Source organism: Hermetia illucens, chromosome 2 (genome assembly GCF_905115235.1).
Source record: "Hermetia illucens chromosome 2, iHerIll2.2.curated.20191125, whole genome shotgun sequence".
NCBI classification, from domain to species: domain Eukaryota; kingdom Metazoa; phylum Arthropoda; class Insecta; order Diptera; family Stratiomyidae; genus Hermetia; species Hermetia illucens.
In genome coordinates, this window is record NC_051850.1 from 150,484,451 (window position 1) to 150,497,422 (window position 12,972).

A 12,972-nucleotide genomic window follows, 5' to 3' on the forward strand; every position below is an offset into this window, starting at 1 on the left:
TGGAAGCTGCGGCCGATAAGGTACATGAGGGGCACGCGCGTCCAACTATAGCGGCCGTTCAACAGCCTTCCGACGAAGTTGGCGAACTGAAGCGCGAGATGGCCGCGCTTGTGGCCAGTATGGCTGAGATGAAGGCGACGTTGGACACTCAGCGTTCGGGCACCAGGTCGCGAGCTCGCTCGCGGTCTTCTCCTCGAGAAGTGCGATCGGGTAGCAGGTCGTCAGGACAACCTACATACCATCGCAGATTCGGCGAAAAAGTCACCAGATGTACGATTCCGTGTAAATACGCGCCTACCTCAAAAAGCTAGGCCCACGGGGGTCCTGGCGACGGCCACCCAGAACGCAGCGCCACGTCGCCTAACTCAATATGGTCCCTAAGCCAACCGGCGACTAGCACCCCTGTGGGAATTACGGAAGGCTAAACGCGCAAACTGTTCCAGACCCATATCCTATTGCACTCATCCACAACTTTGCGCATCATCTCACAAACTGCCGCATCTTTTCGACCTTGGATTTAACCAAGGGCTATCACCAAATCCGTGTAGCTCCAGAAGACATTCCAAAGACGCAATGTGCACACCTTTTGGACTCTTCGAGTTTACACGGATAACTTTCGGGTTGTGCAATGCGACACAAACCTTTCAAAGGTTCATTCACTAGGTCCTGCGAAACCTCGACTTCTGTTTCGTATATTTGGATGAGGTTTTGGTCGCTTCTTCCTCAGAGTCTGAGCACTCTATTGCATTTTTCAATGTCTCCTTGAGGCCGGCTTAGTCCTAAACGTTGATAAGTGCAAGTTTCTCAAAACACAGGTGATATCCCTCGGCCACTTCATTTTCCCTGACAAAATACAGCCCGACACAGACAAGGTGCAAGCAATTACAAGCTTTCCGCGCCCGAAAACTGTAAAGGATTTGCGGAGGTCCTTGGGCATGCTAAACTTCTATCATCGTTTCCTGCCCAAGGCCGCCCAAAACCAGCCAGTTTTGAATGCGTACTTGTCTGGCCCCAAAACAAAGGATGCACGAGAGATTATGTGGTCTGGAGCGGCTGTCCCCGCGTTTGATAAATCCCGGCAATAACTGGCTGATGCTACACTCTTGGCATTTCCTCGACAAGAGCACCCCTTGCCATTTTATTGATGCCTCTGACATCGTAGTAGGTGTTGCTCTTCACCAAAAGGTGAACCAAGTCTGGCAGCCGTTGAGCTTCCTCTCCAGACAGTTAAACCACGCTCACCGGAACTACAGAACCTACGATCGGGAACTACTCGCCGCGTACATCCGCTTCTCCTCAGAAGGCAGGCCGTTTACAGTGTTCACGGACCATAAGCCTCTCACATATGCTTTGAAAAAAAAGCCCGACAAAGCGTCCCCTCGTCAACTTCGACACCTGAGCTTTATAAGTCAGTTCACGTCCGACAAACAGCACGTGCCCGGCAAGAACAACATGGTCGCTAAAGCTTTGTCACGTATCTCCGAGGTTAACATCCCTGCCTCACTCGACTTCTCGGCTATCGCCAAGGCGCAGGTAGATGAGGCAGTACTTCAGAGCCTCAAATCCAACCCCAAATATAAATTTCGGGAGTTGCCCATCTTCGGATCGAACCTCTCTCTCTGCTGCGAATACTCAAAAAAGGGACCTCGGCCATACATTCCGACCACTATTCGCAAGGAAGTGTTCCGCGCAGTTCACGACGTACTGCATCCAAGCATCAGGACGACAAATCGGTTAGTCACCGAGAAATACTTCTGACCCTGCATGAATAAGGACATCAACTCCTGGGCCAGAGAGTGCATCGCATGCCAGAAGTGCAGTGTCACCAGGCATGTAAGAAAAGAAGTAGGCTCATTTCCCCGCACTACCAAGCGGTTTCACACCATTCACCACGACATCGTAGGACCTTTACGAGACTCGCACGGTTACAAGTATTGCCTTACATTCATGTGCAGGTTTACGCGGTGGCCTGAGGTAATAACTCTGACGGACATTACAGCGCAATCTTGAACCGAAGCCCTCTGTGGAGAGTGGATCCCTCGCTTTGGCGTCCCTGCAGTGATCATCACGGACCAGGGAATGCAATTTGAGTCCACTCTTTTCTCGGAATTAGACAAACTCATGGGATTCAAACGCCAGCGTTAAGTCAATCTAGAACAATCTGGTCGTATCGGACCAAAGTATCACCACCAGAAGAATGAATGCTTGCGGCATCACCTGTTTAACCATAAACCCTGAAATTCATGTTTAATTTATTTTATGGCCCACATTGTCTTGTTCAAGCGATTTCACTGGATTTTCTCCAGCAGCCGCATCTTTGGAGCTAGCCCCATGAAACCCAGTCTGCCTGCGCATTTAACCTCTTCCGTCGTTACATCACATGCTATGCAAATGGCCTGTTTGGACATCACGAGATTCTTTTCCGCCTTTGCATCAGCATGTTACATACCAAATGATATATTTGGCCTCGACATGACTTTCTTCCGTGTCAGCAGTTCGCAGCGCAACAGCAGGTGTCGATTTGTCGCCGACAACCAAATTTATAATAACAAACAAGTGTTATTGTGTTGTGTACAAGAACACTTTCAAAGCACTGTGTAAACACGGAAGGGTCAAACATAGGTGATTTTAAGAATAACGTTACTTTTACTTTTGAGTTGTGTACAAGCCTCTGAACAGAGCTAAAGGGTTCTATCCGAGAACACTTTACGCGCGGGAATTACTTTAAAATCGCTTTTGAGATTAATTAAGTAAAAATTATTAATAAGAGTGAAATAGAATATTGTGATTAGAAAATAAAGGTATGTTGAAGTGGAGTCGCGAGTGTTCTCATTTACTTAAGCCATACAAATCAAGTAAGTATTATTTCTAACCCCTTTAGTGTTTTCTGTTTCAGTGGTGTTAGATTACCCCATCGTTCCGAAGTTAGGTTTCGGCAACCCGGAACGAGAGCAACCACGGTCCTCTAGTTAAACATCCAGGAGCTAGTGCGCGAGCTTGGCCAACGCCAAGCAGGGTAGTTCACTGGAAGAGGCCGTTTAGGAGAATGCTGAAACAGCTGGTCCGTCGAGCCGGATTACGATCCAAAGTAAGTTTTTAAATAGAAATTACTATTATAAAAGTAATTTCTCTTGTGAAAAAATATATATAAAGTGCGGGAAATTATAGTGATTGTGTTTCGTTTACACAACATAAAACTTGAACGTCAACGTTGGTGTGCATTGTTTTTTGTGTTGTTGATCCGTGGGCGCGTTCAAACCCAAGGCAAAGTTCCTTATAGCGTTGCGCCTCCCACGTTTCTCTAACGACATTCTATCATCGTTGGTGTGAATTTTTGTGGTGTTGTTGATCCGTGGGCGCGTTCAAACCCAAGGCAAAGTCCTTAAAGTGTTGCGCCTCCCACGTTTCTCTAACGACACTCTAACAACGTTGGTGTGATTTTTTGTAGTGTTGTTGATTCGTGGGCGCGTTCAACCCAAGGCAAAGACCTTATAGTGTTGCGCCTCCCACGTTTCTCGAACGACACTCTATCATCGTTAGTGTGAACTTTTGTGGTGTTGTTGATTCGTGGGCGCGTTCAACCCAAGGCAAAGTCCTTATAGTGTTGCGCCTCCCACGTTTCTCGAACGACACTCTATCAACGTTGGTGTGATTCTTTGTGGTGTTGTTGATCCGTGGGCGCGTTCAAACCCAAGGCAAAGTCCTTATAGTGTTGCGCCTCCCACGTTTCTCTAACGACACTCTAACAACGTTGGTGTGATTTTTTGTAGTGTTGTTGATTCGTGGGCGCGTTCAACCCAAGGCAAAGTCCTTATAGTGTTGCGCCTCCCACGTTTCTCGAACGACACTCTATCATCGTTAGTGTGAACTTTTGTGGTGTTGTTGATTCGTGGGCGCGTTCAACCCAAGGCAAAGTCCTTATAGTGTTGCGCCTCCCACGTTTCTCTAACGACACTCTATCAACGTTGGTGTGATTCTTTGTGGTGTTGTTGATCCGTGGGCGCGTTCAAACCCAAGGCAAAGTCCTTATAGTGTTGCGCCTCCCACGTTTCTCTAACGACACTCTAACAACGTTGGTGTGATTTTTTGTAGTGTTGTTGATTCGTGGGCGCGTTCAACCCAAGGCAAAGTCCTTATAGTGTTGCGCCTCCCACGTTTCTCGAACGACACTCTATCATCGTTAGTGTGAACTTTTGTGGTGTTGTTGATTCGTGGGCGCGTTCAACCCAAGGCAAAGTCCTTATAGTGTTGCGCCTCCCACGTTTCTCTAACGACACTCTAACAACGTTGGTGTGAATTTTTGTAGTGTTGTTGATTCGTGGGCGCGTTCAACCCAAGGCAAAGTCCTTATAGTGTTGCGCCTCCCACGTTTCTCTAACGACACTCTATCAACGTTGGTGTGATTCTTTGTGGTGTTGTTGATCCGTGGGCGCGTTCAAACCCAAGGCAAAGTCCTTATAGTGTTGCGCCTCCCACGTTTCTCTAACGACACTCTAACAACGTTGGTGTGATTTTTTGTAGTGTTGTTGATTCGTGGGCGCGTTCAACCCAAGGCAAAGTCCTTATAGTGTTGCGCCTCCCACGTTTCTCGAACGACACTCTATCATCGTTAGTGTGAACTTTTGTGGTGTTGTTGATTCGTGGGCGCGTTCAACCCAAGGCAAAGTCCTTATAGTGTTGCGCCTCCCACGTTTCTCGAACGACACTCTATCATCGTTGGTGTGAATTTTTGTGGTGTTGTTGATCCGTGGGCGCGTTCAAACCCAAGGCAAAGTCCTTTTAGTGTTGCGCCTCCCACGTTTCTCTAACGACACTCTATCATCGTTGGTGTGAATTTTTGTGGTGTTGTTGATCCGTGGGCGCGTTCAAACCCAAGGCAAAGTCCTTATAGTGTTGCGCCTCCCACGTTTCTCTAACGACACTCTAACATCGTTGGTGTGAATTTTTGTGGTGTTGTTGATCCGTGGGCGCGTTCAGACCCAAGGCAAAGTCCTTATCGTGTTGCGCCTCCCACGTTTCTCAAACGACACTCTAACATCGTTGGTGTGTATTTTTGTTATTGTTGTTGTTACGTGGGCGCGTTCAGACCAAAGGAAAGATCCTTATAGTGTTGCGCCTCCCACGTATTTTGTGTGTCACTGTCCGTACCAAACGGAAATATTTAATTCAATTAAGTGACAACCAGTTGAAATAGAACCAAAAATGGAGATCCAGGAGATCATTGAAGCTCAGCAAAAGCGGGTTTTGAAAGTTGAAGAGGTTCGCGAGACGCTATGCAAACTGCGGCAGGAAAAGCGAACTAAGGAACGCTTTGAAACCGCGTGGAGTGAGGTCCGGCAGATCTATTTAGAGTTCATTGCAGAACATAAACGGCTTCTATTATTGAATCCCTCGGCAGATTTAATATATTTTCGAGAGAATAAGCTGGGACTCATGCAATCAGTTTATTTGAAAACAAAGGAGTTCGTTGAGAGAGTTCATCCCTCTCTTATCCCTGAGGAGAGACAAACAGAGGTCGACCCGTTAACTTTGGGACCAGTTAGGGAGCAAGTCCCTAAACTCCCGCCAGTGACTCAAAATTATGTAGATCCCGGTGAAGGAAGTTCGAGTAGGGGGGCCGTCCCAAGACAAGTTGAAACAGGGTTATTAGAACGAGACTTGGGCATAGACGTCAACGACAGACTCCAAGGTGAAGCGACAGCTAGGGATCTGCCCAGGAGTTCAAGCAGATGTGAAGTTGCATTTGGAGGGGCATGGGGGGCCTGTGATAAGGATAGACAAAATTATCCAACGTGGAGAGACGAACCGCGTACATCTAATCTTGGGCCCTTCCCCACCCATCTACGACCGGACTATTTATTAGATCCTAGTCAGCCCCGCCCAGAATATTTGCGGACTCCTGGACCAAACCGCTCAGAATTCTTCTTGGATCCCAGCCACACCCGGCCAAACCATTTTGGTCCTTCGAGCCATTTTTCCCCTTGGAACTCAGGATATCGTTTTAGACCCGCCCCACCCATCCCAGATATTCCAATATTCAATGGGGACATCAGTCAATACGAACCATTCAAAAGCCTCTTTAACTCTGTATACGATGGTTCTGAAATCGGTTTTGCGGAGCGCTTAATGATGCTTCAGAGCAAGTTAAGAGGCGATGCAAAACGTGTAATCGACCATTTAGGGATATACGGAGAGAATTACCAACAAGCATGGGTTCTTCTTGACCGAAGGTACAGTAATCGTCGGGCCTTAATAGAAAAGGAAATTCAGGCGTTAGTTGACTTACCTCAGATAAACCAAAGGGAGGCTAGAACGCTGGGAAGAGCATTGGACACCATGCGTTCCGCAGTTCAGAACCTACGGAAAGCAGGATTCAATGCAGATGAAGGTATTCCATTCATTCCGTTCGTCCTGACGAGGAAAATGGATATGACAACTCGGAGGGAGTTCGACTTAACGTTACGAGATCCAAAAATGCCCGTTACGATAAACGACATCGACCAATTTCTAGAAAATAGATATGTGGTCATGTCCCCCGGTTGGGATGGTCTTAGTGGGATATCCAAGGCGGAGGATCTTGGGAATAAGAGAAAAACCCAGAAGGAGATAGCCTTGGTCTCCAAGTCGGAAGGTGAAAAGGGAAACTGGATTAAATGCTTCTTATGTATGGGGAAGCACTTCACAGCCCAGTGTCCTCAATTCATTGAAAGTACCGACAAGGAGAAACTGCTCCGCCGTTATCATGTTTGCATTTACTGTCTCTCCCACAAATATATCAGGGGGGAAGCGTGCAATAAACGCAAGAATCTCCAATGCGAAATATGCAAAGGGCAACATCTTACTGCCATGCATCCGTGCAAAGGGGATAACCCGTCTTCTGCTGTTCATCATGCCAAAAATTCGACAGCATTGTCATGGTCCGGAACCGTTCTTCCAACAGCTGTCGTTAAGCTAGAGGCAAGAGAAGGACATGCCGTTCCAGTTCGGTGTTTGATCGATCAAGGTAGTCAGAGCAGCTATATAACCGAAGATCTAGTACAGAAACTTCGGTTAAAAAAGAAAAAGACCAACATCGAAATTTCAGGAGTAGGTGGTGTGTCAGCAGGGAAAGTGTCAGCGGTTGTGTGTCTCACCCTTAAATTGGACGATGGTTCCGAGGTCAGCACTAAAGCGTTAGTAGTCAGACGGGTAACTAAAGGTTCCCTTCCACAGGTACCGCCGCAAGTAAAGGCATTGTTTCAAGGGAAGAAGTTGGCGGATCCCGTAACGGAACATGCATCTCACGTTCCAGTTTTATTAGGGTCTAGTATTCTTCCACAACTTTTCGTGAATGGAGTAGAAACCGTAGATAGTTTCCTGCTCCAGAACACGAAATTGGGATGGATTGTGTCTGGTCCGGCGGAATCCTCGGTATCGAAGTTCACCTCAACACATGTCACTATCAAGGAATGGGAACAGGACTTAAGGGCTTTTTGGGACATGCCCCTAAGTAGAGATGAATCTAGTCGCATAGATGACGAAATTTGTGAGGACCTATTCGTAAAGGGTCATTACCGAGAGAACGATGGCCGATACGTGGTACCGACCCCGTGGCGACAAGATAATATTAAACTAGGAAACTCGTACCACAAGGCTGTGCAGCACTATCTCGGTCAGGAGAAAAGGTGGTTGAAAAACAAAGACCACAAGCTCAAATCGGATGAGTTTATGGAAGAATATTTTAATTTGGACCACATGGCTGAAGTTCCAAAGGATCATCAATCTGACACTAGCGGCGAAGTATATTATATCCCGTATTTAAGCGTGGTTCGCCAAGAGGCCACGTCGACGAAATTGCGGAATGTCTTCAATGCTTCCAGTCCGACATCAAATGGTGTGAGCCTTAACGAGATGATCCATCCCGGTCCAAAGTTGCAAAACCATATTTTCGACATTGTCACTAGAATACGCAGGTTTGCGTATGTATACTCTAGTGACATTACTAAGATGTATCGGCAGATACTTTTGAGACCGGAGGATCAGATCAAGCTTAGGATTCTCTGGCGGGCGAAGCCTCAAGAACCGATAAGAGAGTTTTACTTGAAAACGGTGACCTACGGGTTAGACTGTGCACCCTGGCAAGCAATTCGAACGCTTCACCAGGTGGCAGACGACAATGCTCCTGATGAGGAGATCAACTGGATCATCAAGAACGCGTTCTATATGGATGATCTGTTGTACGGGGCGTCCAGTATAAAAGAAGCTCACAAGTTGTGGTTCCATGGACCGCAATTCTTGCAAGGGGAACTCCCTCGCACGGAGGTCGTCGGTTCTGGTGCTGAAACAGTGACCCATCTAGCAGAAGTTGCTTCCGAGCCTACGCCTGATCCAGATTTCATTCAGCGATTCTCAAGTTTACCTCGATTGATAAACACAATCGCGAGATGCCGTCGATGGAGATCGGGAACTTCCGGTACATTCTCAGCTCAGGAGTTGAAGCAAGCGGAGTGGGCAGTCGTCAGGTATCAACAAAAACTACTCTTCGGGAGGCAAATTTTCAGAATTCAGAAGGGATTGAATATCGAGAAAAACCATTGGCTGTCCACGCTAAACCCCTTTGTCGATCAGGTATCTGGGGTTCTCCGAGTGGGAGGAAGATTAGAGCAGGCGCTCATCCCGTTTGAGCAGAAACACCCTATAATTCTCGGGAAGTGTCACCTAGCTGACCTCATAATTCAACATGTTCATAAGTTTCACCAACATTGTGGAACAGGACTCACAATGGCTATCATCCGAGAAAGATATTACATTCCAGCGTTGCAGCAGAGAGTGAAGAAGTGGATTAGGGGATGCGTTAGGTGCGTTCGAATGCGAGGAGCCACTATAATCCCGAAAATGGCAGACCTTCCTCCCGAGCGAATCAGGTCATCCGCTGTTTTTGAAAATGTGGGAACCGATCTGTGCGGACCATTTCAAATAAAAGCATCAAATTTACGGACCACAAAATCTATGAAGGTCTACATAGTGGTCTTCGTATGTATGTCTACTAAAGCGATACATTTAGAGCTCTGTACGGATCTTACCACAAATGCATTTTTGGCTGCGTTTCAAAGGTTCGTAAGCCGGCGAGGCCAGCCGAAAATGGTTCGCTCCGACAACGGCACAAACTTAGCAGGGGCTTCCAAAGTGCTCAGGGAAGCCTGGGGAAAGTTGACCAGTGTATGCGAGGAGAGGTTGGCTCAGCGTCAGATCGTATGGCATCATAATCCCCCAAGAGCCAGCCACTACGGAGGGCTATTTGAGGCAGCAGTGGGGAGTCTAAAACGCTACATAAAGCGGATGCCTTCAATTTCCAACCTGACATATGAAAACTTTCAAACTGCCGTCTGCACATGGGAAGCAATATTAAACAGCCGACCATTGTATCCGCTGGCTGATAATAGTCATGACCTACAGGTACTAACTCCTGCACATTTCATCATTCAAAGAAGCCTATTGTCACCTCCGGCTGGGGAAGGTCTAAATGAAAGTCTCCCAGCAACCAAAAAATGGCTTCAGATCCAGGAACTGCAGAAGCATTTCTGGGTCAAATTCGAGACTGACTATTTGGGGTATCTACAGAAGCGGTATAAATGGAAGGCCCCCGGTAGGCAACTGAGGCCAGGTGAACTTGTGCTAATCAAAGAAAGTGGTCACAGGTCATTAGATTGGAAGACCGGGCGAGTGTTAGAAGTTTTTCCAGATCAACAGGGCACCATCCGTCAAGTAAAATTAAAAACTGCTGGTAGGGACAATATACATCGTGCTGTGCATCAGCTCGTTCCCCTTCTTCCAGAAAAGGAAGCTGAGCCCTCTCAAGCGCAGGAAGCAGATGATAATGTGTTAGAACCGGACAAGGCTCCACCTAACATTCCCTCCCGAACGCGAAGCGGAAAAGGATGGAAGCCGTGGTCTCTAGCACAAGTGGCTACTCTGCTGTGTATATGCCTAATGCCCGCCACAGTGGTGTCCTGGGCAGTGGACCCGGTTTTGGAAACCAGAATTTTGGAATTGGGATTAGTGCAGGTAAAGGCATTTGACCTAAAATATACTATTGCAACCTCAGTAAACCTCACGCGTGATCTCGACACAATGTCGCAACAGTTGGAAAAGTTCCATAGGATATGTGAGCGGCAGATGGTGGAGGAAGTCCAAGAACATTGCAACGAGCTGAAACTTGCAAGCGAACTCCAAGTCGCTGATGTTAATCGACGGTTGACCGCTTCCTATAAGGTCAACCGAGTTAGGCGGGCCTTTGGTATAGTCCCCATTATATGATATCAAGTAGTTTATTGAAAACAGGTGCTAAGTATATCCCAGGTCTCTTAGCGGCGGGGACAGTAGCTTACCTTAGTTACCGAGACATAGCTATTCGCGAGGAAGTGAAAGCTCTTAGACATCAACAGACAAAAATCGCAGCGTTAACGTTAAACATCACGGACCTAGAGTACCATCAGGTGGAGAACCAGATAAATCAGCTAATGGAGCAGCAGGGGAAAGAAATGTTAAGGCAGGAGCTGTCGGAGTTCTCCCTAGGAGTTAAAACATTAATTAGCGAAATCGTTGCCAAACATGAGCAATTACGAAACATTCGACCTACCAAGGAACTGGCTGCTTTTATAAGCCAGGTTAATAGGGAGGTCCCTGGGGTAGTCCTGCCGAAACAAGATGAGCCAGAAAGAGTGTTCGAGGTTAATCCAGTGTCTGCATGGCTTCAGAATGATCTCGTTACGATCGAATATACAATTCCTCTTGCGTATAAAGAGGAATTTAGACAGGTAGCAGTTATCACCCCTCCAGATTCTAAAAATAACACTTGGGACTTGGGGACAACGATACCATTCCGCATCCTATTCGTTGGGCCCAATGCGGACAAGTTTTTCTTCGAGGAAGAGTCTACAGAGATTCTGCCTCGTCTATATGAGACAAAATTGTTACGCTCTGGACCATCATGTATTAAGGAAATTATACGGGGAGGCCAACAATTAAAGGATTGGTGTTCGACCACGCGGTGGAGCAATGAGACCTACATCGGTCGCATTAGCCCCCATGTTGGAGTGATATTCAAAGGGCAAGTTGATAAAATACCAATCACGTGTAATGACACTCAGTTAGAAATTCGGTTTCCTGTTTCTCTAGTAGAGCTCGACTATTGTACCATGGGCGAGGTCCCCTTCCAGATAAAAGAGATTCCACGAGCCATTACAGTAAACTGGACAAAGGTGTATGAAACAGTCACTCCTCGGTTTAATCTCCCATCAACCGAGATCAGTCTCGTCCGGGACAACAAGCACCTTATAGCCACATTAAAGAGAGAACTCGATGGAGTAATTAATGACGATAATGTGTTCAAACAATACATTCCCCACGGTTGTACTTTGGCAGGGTTATTAGTAGGGGCCGTTATCGTAGGTATTTGGGTACGGTTAGCCAGAAAGAAGCGAAAGGGGGATGACGATCACCCTACCTTTATAAGCCATCTAGCAACAGCGGATCGGCAGCACGGGAGATGGGGTCAAGAATCGACAAACCCTATAGGTATCATGTCACCCGCAAATTCCTCAGTCTAAAATTCCTGTGTATACATTCCCATGTAAAAAAAAAAAAACAAACCCGTAGTTGGATCCGAAATTGTAATGTAAATAAATGAAATTAAATAGTAATCACTAACCTACGTAAAATTCTTGTGTATGAATGGATTGTAAATAAGTGACTAATACAAATTAACAACAGACCGGCGGCAAAAAAGTCACGGTCAAGAACAGTAGCATGGTGTCAAGGTATCAGATTTGTTTTGATTGTTTTTTTGTTTTTTGTTATGTTGGGTGACAGTCGCTGGATATGTGTTGTTGTTGGTAGCATGAATGCAAGCAAAAATGAATGCAGACGCGTGCAAAAGAGATTCAATGTCTGGGGCAGCCGGCGCTCTGATTTCAAATGTGCAAAGTCAACGCTTGATGGATCACATTTCTTTACCGTGGTACGTCATCGTGAAACTGAGCTGATGAGGTATTCCCTAGGCATTGAATCGCTTTCGAGTAATTTTGATTACTACGCGTGTAGTTTAATTACTACCAATAGGTAGCACACTTAAGTGCACAATGAAAAAAAACGAAATATAAGTAATCTGAGAACAATTAACTGAGAGTAAAAATATTGCAGAAATAGTAAGCAAAAAACGAAATGTGGTGATCTTGTGAAGTATGAATATTTTCTAAATCAACACTAGAATTAACTATAAACACAAAATGCATATGAACATAATGATAACTACATCATATACAAGCAAAATAGTATCCAATTAAACGATTCAAGTTTTCCAGGCGTTTATAAAAAACGACCAAGTATTTATATTTGTGTAATTATTACATTCTTCATTTTCATCCTCTTGTAACAAAGTCCTAGGGTTAAATAGCCTTTTTTATTATAATTTTTAAAGAGCAGATTCGATTATAAAAGAATAATGAACACAATGAAGAAAATAAGAACGATACATTTAAGAACAAACAAAATTGTGGACCCTTCCGCAAAAAGAAAATTAGGCATAAGCTTTGATATGTATAATACTAACAAGACAATCGACTTCATCGGAAAAAAACAACACATCAACACCCGGAAGACAATTCTGCATCAATCGGAGATCTACCAGGGGACTGGCTATTGATGGAAGGGGTTATTAAGGCGCTACGCACTACTTAGGGGTTTTTTCGATTTGGGCGCCATCATTTCGATCGTTAGAGGTAGAAGGATGGCCTTACACCCTTAGAATGCAAGCTGGCAACGAGTGACACCAATACAAGAGTTTCCATATCCAGAAACTTGGGACCGTTTGCCAATAGATAACAGTCCAGGTCCAGGCAATTGGACTTTCTTTGCGCGGGAGGATGTTCAAGCGATTTCACCGGATTTTCTCCAGCAGCCGCATCTTTGGAGCTAGCCCCATGAAACCCAGTC